The sequence below is a fragment of the Cherax quadricarinatus genome, chromosome 46, assembly GCF_038502225.1.
Source record: "Cherax quadricarinatus isolate ZL_2023a chromosome 46, ASM3850222v1, whole genome shotgun sequence".
Classification (NCBI taxonomy): Eukaryota; Metazoa; Arthropoda; class Malacostraca; order Decapoda; family Parastacidae; genus Cherax; species Cherax quadricarinatus.
Genome location: NC_091337.1, coordinates 23,397,227 through 23,412,720, shown reverse-complemented (window position 1 = coordinate 23,412,720; position 15,494 = coordinate 23,397,227).

Here is a 15,494-nt window from a genome sequence, read left to right as displayed (position 1 = left end):
TGTAATATTACATCCTGTGCAAGAAAGCACTCTGGTTCTGCATACCTGACGACGCCAGTACCTGCACTTAGTATTTGATAAAGACTTTAGTTTACCTAAAAATTTAATTAGCAAACATTTCACCTCACTCATTTACCTCGTATCTCCCTCCCGCCTTTCCCTACGTCCACCATGACCCCTCACGCATCTCCCTGGAATCCCCCTCCCTCCCTACGTCCACTTTCACCCCTCACGCATCATCTTCGTATCTACATCCTTTCCTCTGACTACTATCACACCTTCACATATATATTTCTTAATATCTCTATCCCTTCTTCCTTCCTATCCCCGATCCACGCCTACCTGTTTCTGTCTTCCACAGATTTACCACTCAATGAAAACTCTGTTGTACCTTGGTAAGCACTGTACCCAGGTAAGCACTGTACCCAGGTAAGCACTGTACCCAGGTAAGCACTGTACCCAGGTAAGCACTGTACCCAGGTAAGCACTGTTCCCAGGTAAGCACCGTATCTAGGTAAGCACTGTTCCTAAATAAACGTTGAATCTAGGTAAGTACTATACCTAGGTAATCGTTGTAATGTGTTAGGAGGCGGTGCTATGATACCTTAACCCGATGTTTGACTTAAAGGAAAACTGTAGAAAAAAAATATTTGATGGGAGTAATGGAAACCGGAAATGAGATTAGTAAAATCTGGACTTTTTTTTTTTTAATACGGTAGAAATTTATGTAGAGGGGACGATAAGGCTATTCCAAATTCTGTTCACAATTATTGTTATAATCAAGGGGGAAGCACTAAACCCATAGGATTATTCAGAATTTTGTTCACAAAAGTAGAAACAAGAATGTTAGTATAGGGAAGACAAATCTAATTCGAAAGAATTTTGCAACTTTGACCTTACTGATTTGCATTCATTATAATCGAACAAAGGAAGAAAAAACATAGAAAATTTCAGAAAGATAAGAAAATAGCAGAGAAATAGAATGAGAAAAAAAGGAAAAAAACTAAGAACACATCACTTACCCTAAATTTACATGGAAATTTCACCCCGTTTATCTCTGTAAGCAAAAAAAAAAAAAAAAAAAAAAAAGAAAAAGCGTTATGTCCATTAAATGATAGAAAAATTAGTGTGAATTACTTCAGTCCAAACTGATTCATTAACAATAGCCAAAGATGTCGCTCAAAGGAATAATAACGAAAGCGATATACCCAGCGAAGTACCACTGAGGAAAGGAAAGGTAAACGAGGGAGCACCGCAGGTTAAAAACAGCTAAAGGTTTGAAGAACTAGGAAACCTGGACACAGGAAATTGAAGAACTATGTAGCGGGTATTAAACTGTCCAGAGTGACAAAGGAAGCACAAATAGTGATGTATAATCCAACGCCAAACAACAGAAGGTCAAGAGAGCAAAAATTACAATACGGCTTGGGATCGAACCTATGGCCCATCTGCCATAGGTTTGTACCCCGCACGTTCTGTGATTTGTCTATACTCGTGTTATTTCTGTTTTGTGTCAAGAGGATAATAATGAAGCATAAGGACAGAGATTATTGTACTGGAAACAACTTCAGAGATAAAAATCAAAGATAAAACTAATGATACTAAGAGACTTTGACCATTCAATGACTGACCATGTGACCTCTTGAAGTTTCTGGTCATCCTTATGAGGGACTAGAAATACGAAGAGTATCGTGCATAGAGTCACAAATGTAGACGTATTTAAATAAACACGAAAAAAACAACAAGAGACATTATCTGGTTTTCACCCTAAATGAATATGACACTGGAGAAATCAAGTGTGGAAACCACTTGATAAGGTCATACGCTGGTAAGCAGAGAGTACCTGGTGGAAATGGAAATTAAAAAAAAAGAAATGAAGGAGGTAAATAACAAGAAACCGGACAATGGAAGGTAAGATTATAAGGATATGAAAATCTTTCAAGAGGAGTGAATTGGGAATGGGAAAGGAAATTGAATAGGAAACCAATACCAGTGAATATAGAAGCAATAAAGTTGAAGGGACAAGAAGCAAAGGAAAAGTTCACCACGAGCTTGAAGAGAAAGAAACTGGATTTCTCCAACAATTCATCCAGAAATGCAGAGTACCGAAGAGAAAGTGCATGATGGCTTGGAAAAAATCTTGCGCCCATAAGAAAACTGAAAATAGGAGAGCTATGAATGAATAGGCGAGAATAAGAAAGAAATCTTAATGACAGTTCGATAAATATAGACCATCGAAACCCAAAAGGAACCAAAGTTACTCCACAGGCACAAACAAGGCGACCGTCAAGGACAAAATGGTAAGTCTGAAGGAGGGAATAAAAGAATGTGAAAGCTTATCTGGGGATTCAAGGAAGTCTTCACATAACATAGTGGAGATGATCGTGATGTCACTATAGTCAGGACATATAAACAGGAACTAAAAAAAAATACATGAGAACAAAATGATGAAGCTACTAATCAGTTCTGGGACAAAAAGACATGTTCTGGCAGGTGTCTCTAACGAGGACAACTGCCAGAAAAGGGTTCTGAACAATCTGGAGAGGCGAAAAATGTTTAATAGAAAAACCATCGTGGATTTAGGATGAAAAATCCTATCCTACGAGCCTAATGGAATTCCAAGACAGAGTGACAAAGATGAAAGCAAGAGAGAGACTGGAGTTTACCTGGAGTTTACCTGGAGAGAGTTCCGGGGGTCAACGCCCCCGCGGCCCGGTCTGTGACCAGGCCTTCTGGTGGCAAGTCAGCTGCTGTAGCAAGTCAAATCACTGGTGGATTGTATTTTGCTGTGTCTGCAAGAAAGAATTTGTTACAAGACATTAGTCCAGAATTTATGAAACACTCAGGGATAAAAGGCAGGGCTCCAAAGAATCGGCGAATATTTCAATTTACAGAAAGCAGTGAGTAATGGTAAGGGATGAAATATCAGAATAAGAATCTTACTAGTGGAGTTCCACAAGAATCAGTATTAGACCGCTACTATTTCTAATATGTCAATGATCTAGAATTGTGTATGTGTGTGTGTGTGTGTGTATGTGTGTGTGTGTGTGTGTGTGTGTGTGTGTGTGTGTGTGTGTGTGTGTGTGTGTGTGTGTGTGTGTGTGTGTGTGTGTGTGTGTGTGTGTGTGTGTTTGTGTGTGTGTGTGTGTGTGTGTGTATGTGTGTGTGTGTGTGTGTGTGTGTGTGTGTGTGTGTGTGTGTGTGTGTGTGTGTGTGTGTGTGTGTGTGTGTGTGTGTGTGTGTGTGTGTGTGTGTGTGTGTGTGTGTGTGTGTGTTTGTGTGTTGTTTGATGCAAAGTTAATGAAAAAGACAACAACAGGAAAGGATAAAGACTAGTTTCAGGAAGGCTGCGGAAGTAGTCCAGCAAGTGGCTACTGCAGCTGAATTCAAACTGATGCAAGGTCATGGGAACTGCAAAAAAAGTTAGGACAGACCATGGACAGAGACTACCATGGGAGAGAAGAAGCTGCGAAAATCGGTGAAGAATAAGGCTCTGACATACAACGCCAAGCATATTGCCCAGTGTAAACACAGACCATATAATATAAGCGGCATAAGAAAGAATTTCAGAACAACATTCAAGTATTTGGACAAAAAAATTCTTCAATACTTTATACAATATATATTTTAGGTTAATAATTGAGCATGTGGTCATAGTGTGGAATCCCCTCCTAAACAAGAAGGTACACAAGTTCCGAAAAATGAAGAAGTTTGAAACAAGACTAGTCCTATAAATAAGAGGTTGAAGAGACTAATATTGGCAACCCTGGTTGAAGCCAGAACTGCAGGAAATATGATAAATACTAACAAAACTTTTGCATAAGAAATATCAAGGCAGAAAACTAATAAGGGAAGGGAGGAAGGATAACCAGGGGAGACATAAACATGACTTACAGAGCACTCAGAGGGTTAGAAGACTGAACACCAACAGGCTGTCTCAGACATAAGATGCGTCAGAGACGTTGAGAAATGTTTTTTTCATCCATGGGGAGGGAAGTAGAAGGTACTTCATGAAGTGGCAGTGACGGTAAAAGTTAAATACAGTTTCAAGAGTAGATATGACGGCCCTGGTAGCCCAGACTCAGTCAAGTCAGAGCAGACTACAAGGGTAAGAGCTGTGTTTCAACTGCTTTAACACAACTCAGCGAATATATGCACTTCGGGGCTGTTGAAGTAACACAATAAATAAATAAATGGTGCTTAACATGACTAAAATATTGTGCAGGAAAAATTCAGGAGAGAGTAATCTCCCGCACGGGTAATGGAAGACTGGGTAAAGCATGAATCACTTTCCCTCACTCTTAAAGAAAGTAAAGACGATCAGGCCACAGACACAGCTCATACTGATTCACTCTCCCGCACTTACTGACTCACACTCACTCACTCACCTACCCATTCTCCCACTCTGGCTTACACTCACTAACCCACTTACATTATTATTATTATTACTATTATTATTATTATTATTATTATCACAGGAAAGCGCTGAACACGTAGGATTATACAGCGCATTTGGGGGGGATGGAAGGTACTCAGGCTCAATTCAGGGAACCGGAGCACAGATCCAATTCCCTAGATCAAGAGCCCCTAGCCAGCTTCAAGGAACCTCCCTTGAAGGGTAACCCACTTACCGAACATTGATAACCCACCAACCCACCCACTCACACACCCACACACCCACACACACACACACACACACACATACACACACACACACACACACACACACACACACACACACACACACACACACACACACACACACACACACACACACACACACACACACACACACACACACACACTAACTAACTAACACACACACACATATTGTCTCACCAGACTACTTCCCCAAACTCACCATCTCATGCCCAGTGAATCACAAACTTATTCACCAGCTCACTGATTCACCTACAATTTCACTCATTAGCACAAACTAACAAACCAACCCACACTCACTGAGTCAACCGATATTCACCGAATCAACCCCTCAGTGATTCAACCACGCTCACTGACTAACCTAAACTCATATTGACTCACGGTGACTCACCCACACTCTGATTGAACAAGTATGACTCATAATCCTTGACTTGCCTACATTCACACTGAATCACTCATCCACACTCACTGAGTCACCCACATTCACTTTCCGCACTCACTCATAAAGACCCAGTCATGTACACTTATTCACTTACATTCAATGACTCGTCATGCCCACTTATTCATCCACACTCGCTGACTCACCCATACTCAATGACTGAGCCAAACTGACTAACTTGTTTAAACAATAGACAGCAAGGCAGAAACATTAGGGTTGAGTTGTAACTAGCGGAGTTCCACAAGGATCAGTGTTGGATCCCACTCTGTCCCTGGTGTTCGTAAAGGGCCTAGTTAAAGGATTTAATTCTTGTATACAAGCTCTCTTTTTTTTGTGATTTCTATTGAAAACTTCATACAAAATTGACAGTGTATGGTAAAAACCTTGTTAACTGATACCGACAAATTGGTTTAAAAACACATGAGCAAACACTAGGACATATTTAATAAAAAAACATTTCTATCCTGGAACCGAAGGACTTTCCACGAGTTTTTCACTTGTGGATGTACTTTTTAAATTGCATTTTTAAAAAGTATCTCACTATATAGAAGACATTTTTAAAGAGAACTTTGTATAGCCAGTAGATAAATGGTTCAGAGATTTGAAAGGTTGATGTATCAGACACTTAAGCAATACATGGGTATCTTTATTGTGGAAACGTTTCGACAATCAATGACTTCCTCAGTCCAATACAGAGAAGAATGGTTGAAGATCAGAAAGTCTGAGGAGGTCAGTCCCTCAGCCTGGAGTTGATGTGTTGAATCCATCCATCAAGACTGATGGAGGGAGCACATCGACTCCAAGTTGACGAACTGATTACCTCAAACTCCTGATCTTCAATCATTCATCTCTGTATTGGACTGAGGAAGCAAGTGAGTGCCAAATCGTTTCCACAATTAAGATTCCCAAGTGTTGCACAAGTGTCTAATTAATGAACTATATCCCGTCTTTGCCAAACTACTGAGGAGAATATAAACTGAAGAGGATGAAAGAAGGTTACAAGAAGACTTAGATAAACTTTAGTAATGGTTGAATAAAGGGTTCCTGGTATTTAACTTTAGTAAAAGCAATGTTATGCAGCTGAGAGACACGGAAAGAGGACCAACAACAGAGTACTAAAATCTCACAGAAATGGTTAAAGAAAATTACTCCTGTGGAGCATACAAACAGATTAACCTCAGCAGCAGAGGCTAATCATACAAACATGAGAAGCTTCCAGGAATCTAAACAAAAACTCGTTTAAAACATTAAATCTCTTAGGTGTGTGACTCATTCATGAATACTCATTGCCTAAGTGGAAGCCACACCTGTTAAAACACAAAGTGAAACTCGTTAAATGGCAAAGGGAGCATTAATTAAGACTGATACTTGAGCTGAATGTAACGAGTAAGTTTAACAGAAAGCAAGAACACACGATAAAATACTACAAGGCATAGATATGGTAGACGAGGTTATATAAGAACACATTTGTGGAAATTAAATGTCAAAATGAGCCAACGGGAATGTAAGGAGTATTTCTTCAAAGAGTGATAAATAAGAAAAGTGAACTAAGGAATAACGCAGTGAAAACGAACTCCATAAAGGTTTACAAACAGATACGAGCGAGGAGGGTTATCAATACTTATTCCTCATGCAGCTTTGAGAATGGGTTGGGCAAATAAATATTTTCGAAGAGGGTTTGGATTTAAGCAGGACGTTCTTAGTTTGGCCTGTAGACCTGCCTCAGAGTTCCTCCATTCCAATGTTGACACTATTTTGCTCCTGCTCTCTCATTTGGAATATTGCTCAGTACTGACGGCCCCGTTCAGGGCAGGAAAAATATCAGAGTTGGAACAAATACAGAGATCGCTTACGGCCCGCAAAGAGCCTTAAAGTCTTAAATGTGTACTCACTGGAACGGAGGAGAGAGAAATACATAATATATACCTGGAAGGTGCTTGAGGGCCTTGTTCCAAATCTTCATACTGCCATAACAACATACTGGGGCGAGAGATATGGGAAGAAGTGGAAGATAATCATAGTAAAAAGTGCTGGGATAAGTGGAAACTGTACAAGTATTTTCACCAGTTGCAAGATTAACCAGGCTGTGGTGGATATGTGGGGCTGAAGGCCACCAACAGCAGCTGCCTTGTTGACCAGATAGACACCAGACGAGCCTGGCCCATGGCCTGGCTTCGGGAATAGATAAACTAGGAACTCATCAAAGGTTTATCAAACGTAAAATAAACTCTAAAACCATAACACAAAGACACTAGTCCAGAATGGTAACGCACAAATAACCAGCACATAAGCTTCTCTTTCTTATTTAAGGGTTATTTGTGTATTCCAGTCACGGTATTGTGCCTTTTATTTACAGATTGGTTAGCCACCACAGCAACCTGGCCCTTACCAGGTTGCACATGGGTGAGGCCAAGTTATGTGGGCTAGGTCGTGGGTAACAGTCACAGGATAGTTTTGGGGATGCTTGCCCATATGTCATTATAATAGTGACACAGACGCCGTGAAACAGGGACACATATGCAGGGACGGAGGGACAGACGGAGGGAGCGGGAGAATGTCAAAGACTCTATAAGTGAGATCCGTCACTCCAGTCGGAAAAAGGAACTCGATATTTTCTCTGCCAAGGAGGAGTCGTAGAAGGTGGCGTGCAATTATCCATGGAGGACCCTCCTGAAAGAGAGAGAGAGAAAAAGAGAGAGAGAGAGAGAGAGAGAGAGAGAGAGAGAGAGAGAGAGAGAGAGAGAGAGAGAGAGAGAGAGAGAGAGAGAGAGAGAGAGAGAGAGAGAGAGAGAGAGAGAGAGAGAGACCGATGGTAATGACACGAATAGAAAAGTATTATGCGGAGGAAGAATGAAGATAACTACGTGAATAGTACCTGCTTTGAGCCGCCTCTTGTTTGTCCTAGCCTCTCTCACCATCCCTCTCCCTAGCCTCTCTCACCATCCCTCTACCTAGCCTCTCTCACCATCCCTCTACCTAGCCTTTCTCACAATCCCTCTACCTAGCCTCTCTCACCATCCCTCTACCTAGCCTCTCTCACCATCCCTCTACCTAGACTCTCTCACCATCCCTCTACCTAGCCTTTCACACCATCCCTCTACCTAGCCTCTCTCACCATCCCTCTACCTAGCCTCTCACACCATCCCTCTACCTAGCCTCTCTCACCATCCCTCTACCTAGCCTCTCTCACCATCCCTCTACCTAGCCTCTCTCACCATCCCTCTACCTAGCCTCTCTCACCATCCCTCTACCTAGCCTCTCACACCATCCCTCTACCTAGCCTCTCTCACCATTCCTCTACCTAGCCTCTCTCACCATCCCTCTACCTAGCCTCTCACACCATCCCTCTACCTAGCCTCTCTCACCATCCCTCTACCTAGCCTCTCTCACCATCCCTCTACCTAGCCTCTCTCACCATCCCTCTACCTAGCCTCTCTCACCATCTCTCTACCTAGCCTCTCTCACCATCCCTCTACCTAGCCTCTCTCACCATCCCTCTACATAGCCTCTCTCACCATCCCTCTACCTAGCCTCTCTCACCATTCCTCTACGTAGCCTCTCTCACTATCCCTCTACCTAGCCTCTCACACCATCCCTCTACCTAGCCTCTCTCACCATCCCTCTACCTAGCCTCTCTCACCACCCCTCTACCTAGCCTCTCTCACCATCCCTCTACCTAGCCTCTCTCACCATCCCTCTACCTAGCCTCTCTCACCATCCCTCTACCTAGCCTCTCTCACCATCCCTCTACCTAGCCTCTCTCAACATCCCTCTACCTAGCCTCTCTCAACATCCCTCTACCTAGCCTCTCTCAACATCCCTCTACCTAGCCTCTCTCACCATCCCTCTACCTAACCTCTCACACCATCCCTCTACCTAGCCTCTCTCACCATTCCTCTACATAGCCTCTCTCACCATCCCTCTACCTAGCCTCTCACACCATCCCTCTACCTAGCCTCTCTCAAAATCTCTTTCTACCTACCCTCTCTCACCACCCCTCTACCTAGCCTCTCTCACCATCCCTCTACCTAGACTCTCTCACCATCCCTCTACCTAGCCTCTCTCACCATCCATTTAACTAGCCTCTCACACCATCCCTCTACCTAGCCTCTCTCACCATCCCTCTACCTAGCCTCTCTCACCATCCCTCTACCTATCCTCTCTCACCATCCCTCTACCTAGCCTCTCTCTACCTAGCCTCTCTCTACCTAGCCTCTCTCTACCTAGCCTCTCTCTACCTAGCCTCTCTCTACCTAGCCTCTCTCACCATCCCTCTACCTAGCCTCTCTCACCATTCCTCTACCTAGCCTCTCTCACCATCCCTCTACCTAGCCTCTCTCACCATCCCTCTACCTAGCCTCTCTCACCATTCCTCTACCTACCTCTTCCTCACTCTCACTCTCTTGTATCCAATCATTCTATTAAAATTCCCTCCTTTAATACATATATATGACTTTGTGCACCTACACTCCCCATCTGACGATGGTAATTACACAAGAGTGGCAATTGCACAAGACTGATAATTACATTTGATAGTGATAAATACACAAGGCAGACAATTACACAAGACATACACTAACCTAAGACAATTACGTTTTATGAAGTTCAGGAACCTAATTAGTTTTTTAAACTCACTTTGTTGCTCTGGTAACGAATCCGAATTTGTTTAGTCTCTGTAGCGTGAGTTTGCTTGAAATGTTATGGTTAATATTTTGGCTATTTAATTTCGAAGTATATATGTTTTACCTAACAATATCAGATATTATGATGCCTACAGTGACAAAAAAAAATTTTTTTTACTGTTAATTTATTATATATATACTCATAAAAACATAAGAACATAAGAAAGAAGGAACACTGCAACAAGCCCACTGACCCATGCGAAGTAGGTCTATGTCTTCCCCCCCGGATTAGCCCAATGACCCATCCAGTCTGATCATCTCCACTCAAGGATGGAGCACTGCACCAGACCCAGCAGCACAAGCTAATCAGGTCCAACTCACACCCAACCACACCCACTCATGTATTTATCTAATCTATTTTTAAAAGTACTCAATGTTTTAGCCTGAATAACTGTACTCGGGAGTTTGTTCCACTCATCCACAACTCTGTTACCAAACCAGTGCTTTCCTATTTCCTTCCTGAATCTGATTTTTTCCAACTTGAAACCATTGCTGCGAGTCTTGTCTTGGCTGGAAATTTTCAGCACGCTATTTACATCCCCTTTATTTGTTCCATTTATACACCTCGATCATATCCCCCCTAATTCTACGCCTTTCGAGAGAGTGCAGATTCAGGGCCCTCAGTCTATCCTCATGGGGAAGATTTCTGATACATGGGATCATCTTTGTCATCCTCCTCTGTACGTTTTCCAGAGCATTTGTATCCATTCTGTAATACGGTGACCAGAACTGACCAGCATAGTCTAAATGAGGCCTAACCAAGGATATATAGAGTTGAAGAACAACCTGAGGACTTCTATTATTTATACTTCTAGATATGAAGCCAAGAATTCTGTTAGCTTTATTGCGAACACTAATGCACTGTTGTCTTGGGTTTAGATTACTGCTAACCAGAACTCCTAAATCCTTTTTGCAATCAGTAGTATTAAGATCAACATTATTTAGTTTATATGTGGCATGGTTATTTACCTGTCCAACATTTAGAACTTTGCATTTGTCAATATTAAACTGCATCTGCCACTTCTCCGACCATTGAATCAGTCTATTCAAATCATCCTGGAGTGCTCTAGTGTCCTCATTAGAATAAATTGGACGGCCTATTTTGGCGTCATCAACAAATTTGCTTATGTCGCTATTTATTCCCTCATCTATGTCGTTTATGTAAATTTTGAACAACAACGGGCCCAACACTGACCCCAGAGGAACACCACTTATGACGTGCCCCATTCTGATTTCTCCCCATTTATGCAAACTCTCTGCTGTCTATTTGTCAGCCATGCCTCTACCCAGGAAAAAATTTCTCCTCCTATTCCGTGTGCCTTAAGTTTCCTCAATAGCCTCTAGTGTGGAACTCTATCGAAAGCCTTACTGAAGTCCATATACACAATATCATATTCATTACCATGATCTACCTCCTCAAACACCTTAGTGAAAAAAGTTAGTAAATTCGTAAGACAGGAACGCCCCTTTGTAAAACCGTGTTGAGATTCATTAATCAATCTGCTCCTGTCAAGATGGCTACGAATTGCTTCGGCAATTATTGATTCCATAAATTTTCCCAATATGGAGGTAAGGCTTATTGGTCTATAGTTCGAAGCCAAGGACCTGCCACCTGCCTTGTAAATAGGTATTACATTTGCCATTTTCCACTTATCAGGCACTATGCCAGTTTGTAGTGATATGTTAAAAAGATTAGCCAAAGGTATGCGAAGTTCCTCTTTACATTCCTTTAACACCCTTGAAAACAGTTCATCAGGACCTGGGGATTTGTTAGGTTTTAATTTCTCTATTTGTCTGAGGACCATGTCACTAGTTACCGCAATCGTACATAGTTTATTATCATCCTGTTCTACATAATCTATTATTTCAGGAATATCGTTAGTATTTTCCTGGGTGAAAACTGAGAGGAAGTAGGTATTGAGAATTTCACACATATCCTTATCACTGTCAGTGATCTGACCAGAGTTACTCTTAAGTGGGCCAATTTTGTCCCTAATCTTACTTCTGTATACCTGAAAGAACCCTCTTGGGTTAGTCTTTGAATTCCTTGCAACGTTAGCCTCACAATTCCTTTTTTGCTTTTCTTATTCCTTTCTTTATTTCTCTCTTTAACTGAATATATTGATTTCTTAACTGCCCATCCCCTCTTTTGATACGCCTATATATGCCTCTCGTTTGACCAATGAGATGTTTTAATCTATTGTTCATCCAGTTGGGATCATTTTTGTTAGATCTAATTTCCCTACTCGGAACAAAAGTTGTCTGGGCAGCTAGAACTATGCTCTGAAAAACGTCATATTGGCAACCAAGATCATCTACCTGACCCATAGTCAGGACATCCCAATTTAGCCCACCCAGGTAATTTTTCAGTCCCATGAAGTTGGCCAAGCGAAAATCTGGGACAGAGATTTGATTGCAGCTTATCAGGTGCACCTTCTGGTACCGAACAACTTGAATTATTCGTGGCATAATGTCATTGTGAGGGAAAAGTTCAATAGATAGGAGTAGCGATATAGTAACAATAGTTTCATTGCCGGCTACTAGTTAAGGTAGGGTAAGTCAAGCTCCCGTTTTTCCCGCCTTTTTCCCCCTCCCTGAAAGTGATAGTTTGACTGCCGGCTGCTTGTTAAGGTAGGGTCAGTCTAGCTCCGGCTATCCCTTCCCCTCCCTCTTCCCCCCCCCCCCGAAAAGTGACGTGTGGGGCTCTGGTCAAACAGTAAATCACTCGACTCACAGCTCCCAACACTACTCTTGGATGACAGTGAGGGTCACCTGTCAATCAACGAGAAGAACAGGAGAAGGACTAACGTCCAGAGACTTCCCCATTTTGCATTTAAGTACCTGTGCACCTGTATGAAATTGCAGGAAGTAACCCCACATCATTGCAGCGGTAAAGAACCTGCTTTCCTGTCATCGGGAGAGATTACTCACTGGTATACTGTGAAGAACTAGCCAGTGGATGGTCACCAACACCTGCGACCCCCCCCCCACCCCCACCCCATCATCAGCAACGGCTACGATTTCAACAACAGTGTCACCAACACCAGACACCCCTGTAGATATTAGCGTTGAGTTCAGACGTTATTTTATTCATTTCATTTCTCATTTTTCTTTCAAATAGGATATACCTTTCACGTTTTATTGTTTTATGTTGATTTAATAAATAATAAAGTGTTTATCTTTGTGAATTATTATTTCTTTTTCTATTCATTAATTTTCCTGAGGAGGAGCCAGCCTGAGTAATACTGTCTGAAGTTGTTACAGGGCTGAGTAAGCCTTCACAGGCATGATAGCATCACGCACTTGCTGCAGATTTGTCGGCTGCATATTCATGTTGCTATCTCTCGGTCAACTACATCCCAAAGGTTTACAATAAATTTTGGATAAATTAGACACAAGTACAACTCTTGGGTATCTTTATTGAGGAAACGTTTCGCCACAGAGTGGCTTCATCAGTCAATACAAAGGAGAATCGTGAAGACCAGGAGGAGAATGAGGGACTGATTACCTCATTCTTCTCCTGTTCTTCACGATTCTCATTGGTATGGACTGATGAAGCCACTGTGTGGCGAAACGTTTCCTCAGTAAAGATACCCAAGAGCTGCACTTGTGTCTAATTTATCAACATGTCGATTCTTTGAACCATTCATCTACAATAAATTGTGACTCTAGCAATTGCATATCGCAGTAGAAATCACGATTCGTCAGACCAAGCGACCTTTTTTCCAATTTTTAACTGTCTGGTTTTGGTGAATGTGTTCAATGAAGCCTCGGTTTCCTGTTCTTAGTTTACAGGAGTGGAACCCGGCGTGGTCTTCTGCTATCCACATGCTGTGCATTCCTATTTGTAGCGCATAAATAGTCACCCTCCTGTCCGCTTGAACCAGTCTGGCAATTCTCGTCTGACTTCTCTCATTAACAAGGCGCTTTCTTCCACAGAACTGCCACTTACTGGATGTTTTGTGTTTCTCATACCCCTCAAGGAAGGTTCCTTGATGTTGGTGAGGGGCTCTTGATTTAGGGAATTGGATCTGTGCTCCAGTTCCCCGAATTAAGCCTGAATGCCTTCCACATCCCCCCCCCAGGCGCTGTATAATCCTCCGGGTTTAGCGCTTCCCCCTTGATTATAATAATAATAATGTGTTTCTCATACCATTCTCTGTAAACTCGAGAGACTGTTAACCTGAGATACTCAAACAACCCCGTCTGGCACTAACAATCATTCATCGGTTAAGGTCATTTCTTCCTCATTCTGATGCTCGGTCTTAAACAAATGAACCTCTTGACCGTGTCTGGATGCTTTTAAACATTGAGGTGCTGTCGCTTGATAGACGACTGAATATTTGGATTAGCGAGCTGGTGTACAAGTATGCCTGATAAAGTCGCCACTGAGCGCAAATACATAATAAATCCAACAAATTTCCATACCGTCGGTATCATTCAGTATCATTCTCCCTCACCAATGTCCAGCAGTAGTCAGACATCAAAATGATCATCAGGTTTCCTTAATTTGTTTTATCCATAATGGCTGTATGGGTGAAATTGTTCACTATCTTCATCACAAACGTCACAGAGGTTTGGTGGGAAAGTCAAGATGAAAATGGAGGAAATGAATCTTGAGGGACATCCGTCATCCCAGAATTAGATATGGTGTCAACAGCTCATCTTCAATATTTCTATAGCTGTATAGTCCTTGTGGCTTAGCGCTTCTTTTTGATTATAATAATAATAATAATAATATTTCTATAATAATCATTGCAATGACTGCCCAAGAAACCTGTGCAAATGTTCATGGATATCACCCCACGTTCTCAGCTCAGTATTTTGGAGGTTCGTCAAAATGAGGATCATTTAGTAACTTACAAATTTAAGGTCTGATTAAGATACCCTTGTTGAATTTTGCGTTTCTAACTTTGGAAAACCTTTCTTTCATATAGGTAGACCCTGCACCTTCTTTGTCCAAAGTTTTGACGATGTATTTAACGAGGACTAGCTTGATATGTAAAGGGAGAAGAAACATGTCCTTTGGAATTACCAATGACCTGCTTTGAAGGTTATTTACACCTGTCTCATACGATTCTCGAGTTGGCCATGTACGTTGAAAGTAGTGCTGCACTGTATCTACTGTCCCACAGACACAGGAATAACAGTACTTTGTAAATCCTCCTTGCAGTCCCAGTAACAAACTTACTACTCTTAAGACACCAAAGATTTTTCACCTAAATTTCTCATATACGTTTCTTTCAAGACTCTTCCGAGAGATAAAAACAGACTTAGTAGAGTGTTGCCATTGTAAAGACAGCTTTCAGACTTTTTTTTTCTAGAATCAGTAAATACCTCATCGGGGGATCATATTTACCCAAAGCATCGAAAGTAAGTTTCGAGGCTTTTCTGTCGCATTCTAAACAAACTGAGTCTTGCGTCTGGGAGCAATAAATTCCACTGGCGAAATCTTGAAATATATAACTCTCACTGTTCCTTGGATAAATTAAGATCGCACACAAGACCGATAAGGTCACTAGGTCACTAGCTGGGTTTCCTGGCTGTTGACTCCAGTTGGGTTCAGTCCTGGAATCTGAGCTAGTGGCTTCTTCATCATCCAAGAGAAATATATCTTTACAGATGATGATGCTAAAACACGAAGATCCTCTGAATGTTCCACCAGACTAACTGCAGTAAGGTGATCTGGATATGTTATTCTGGATATGTTTTTT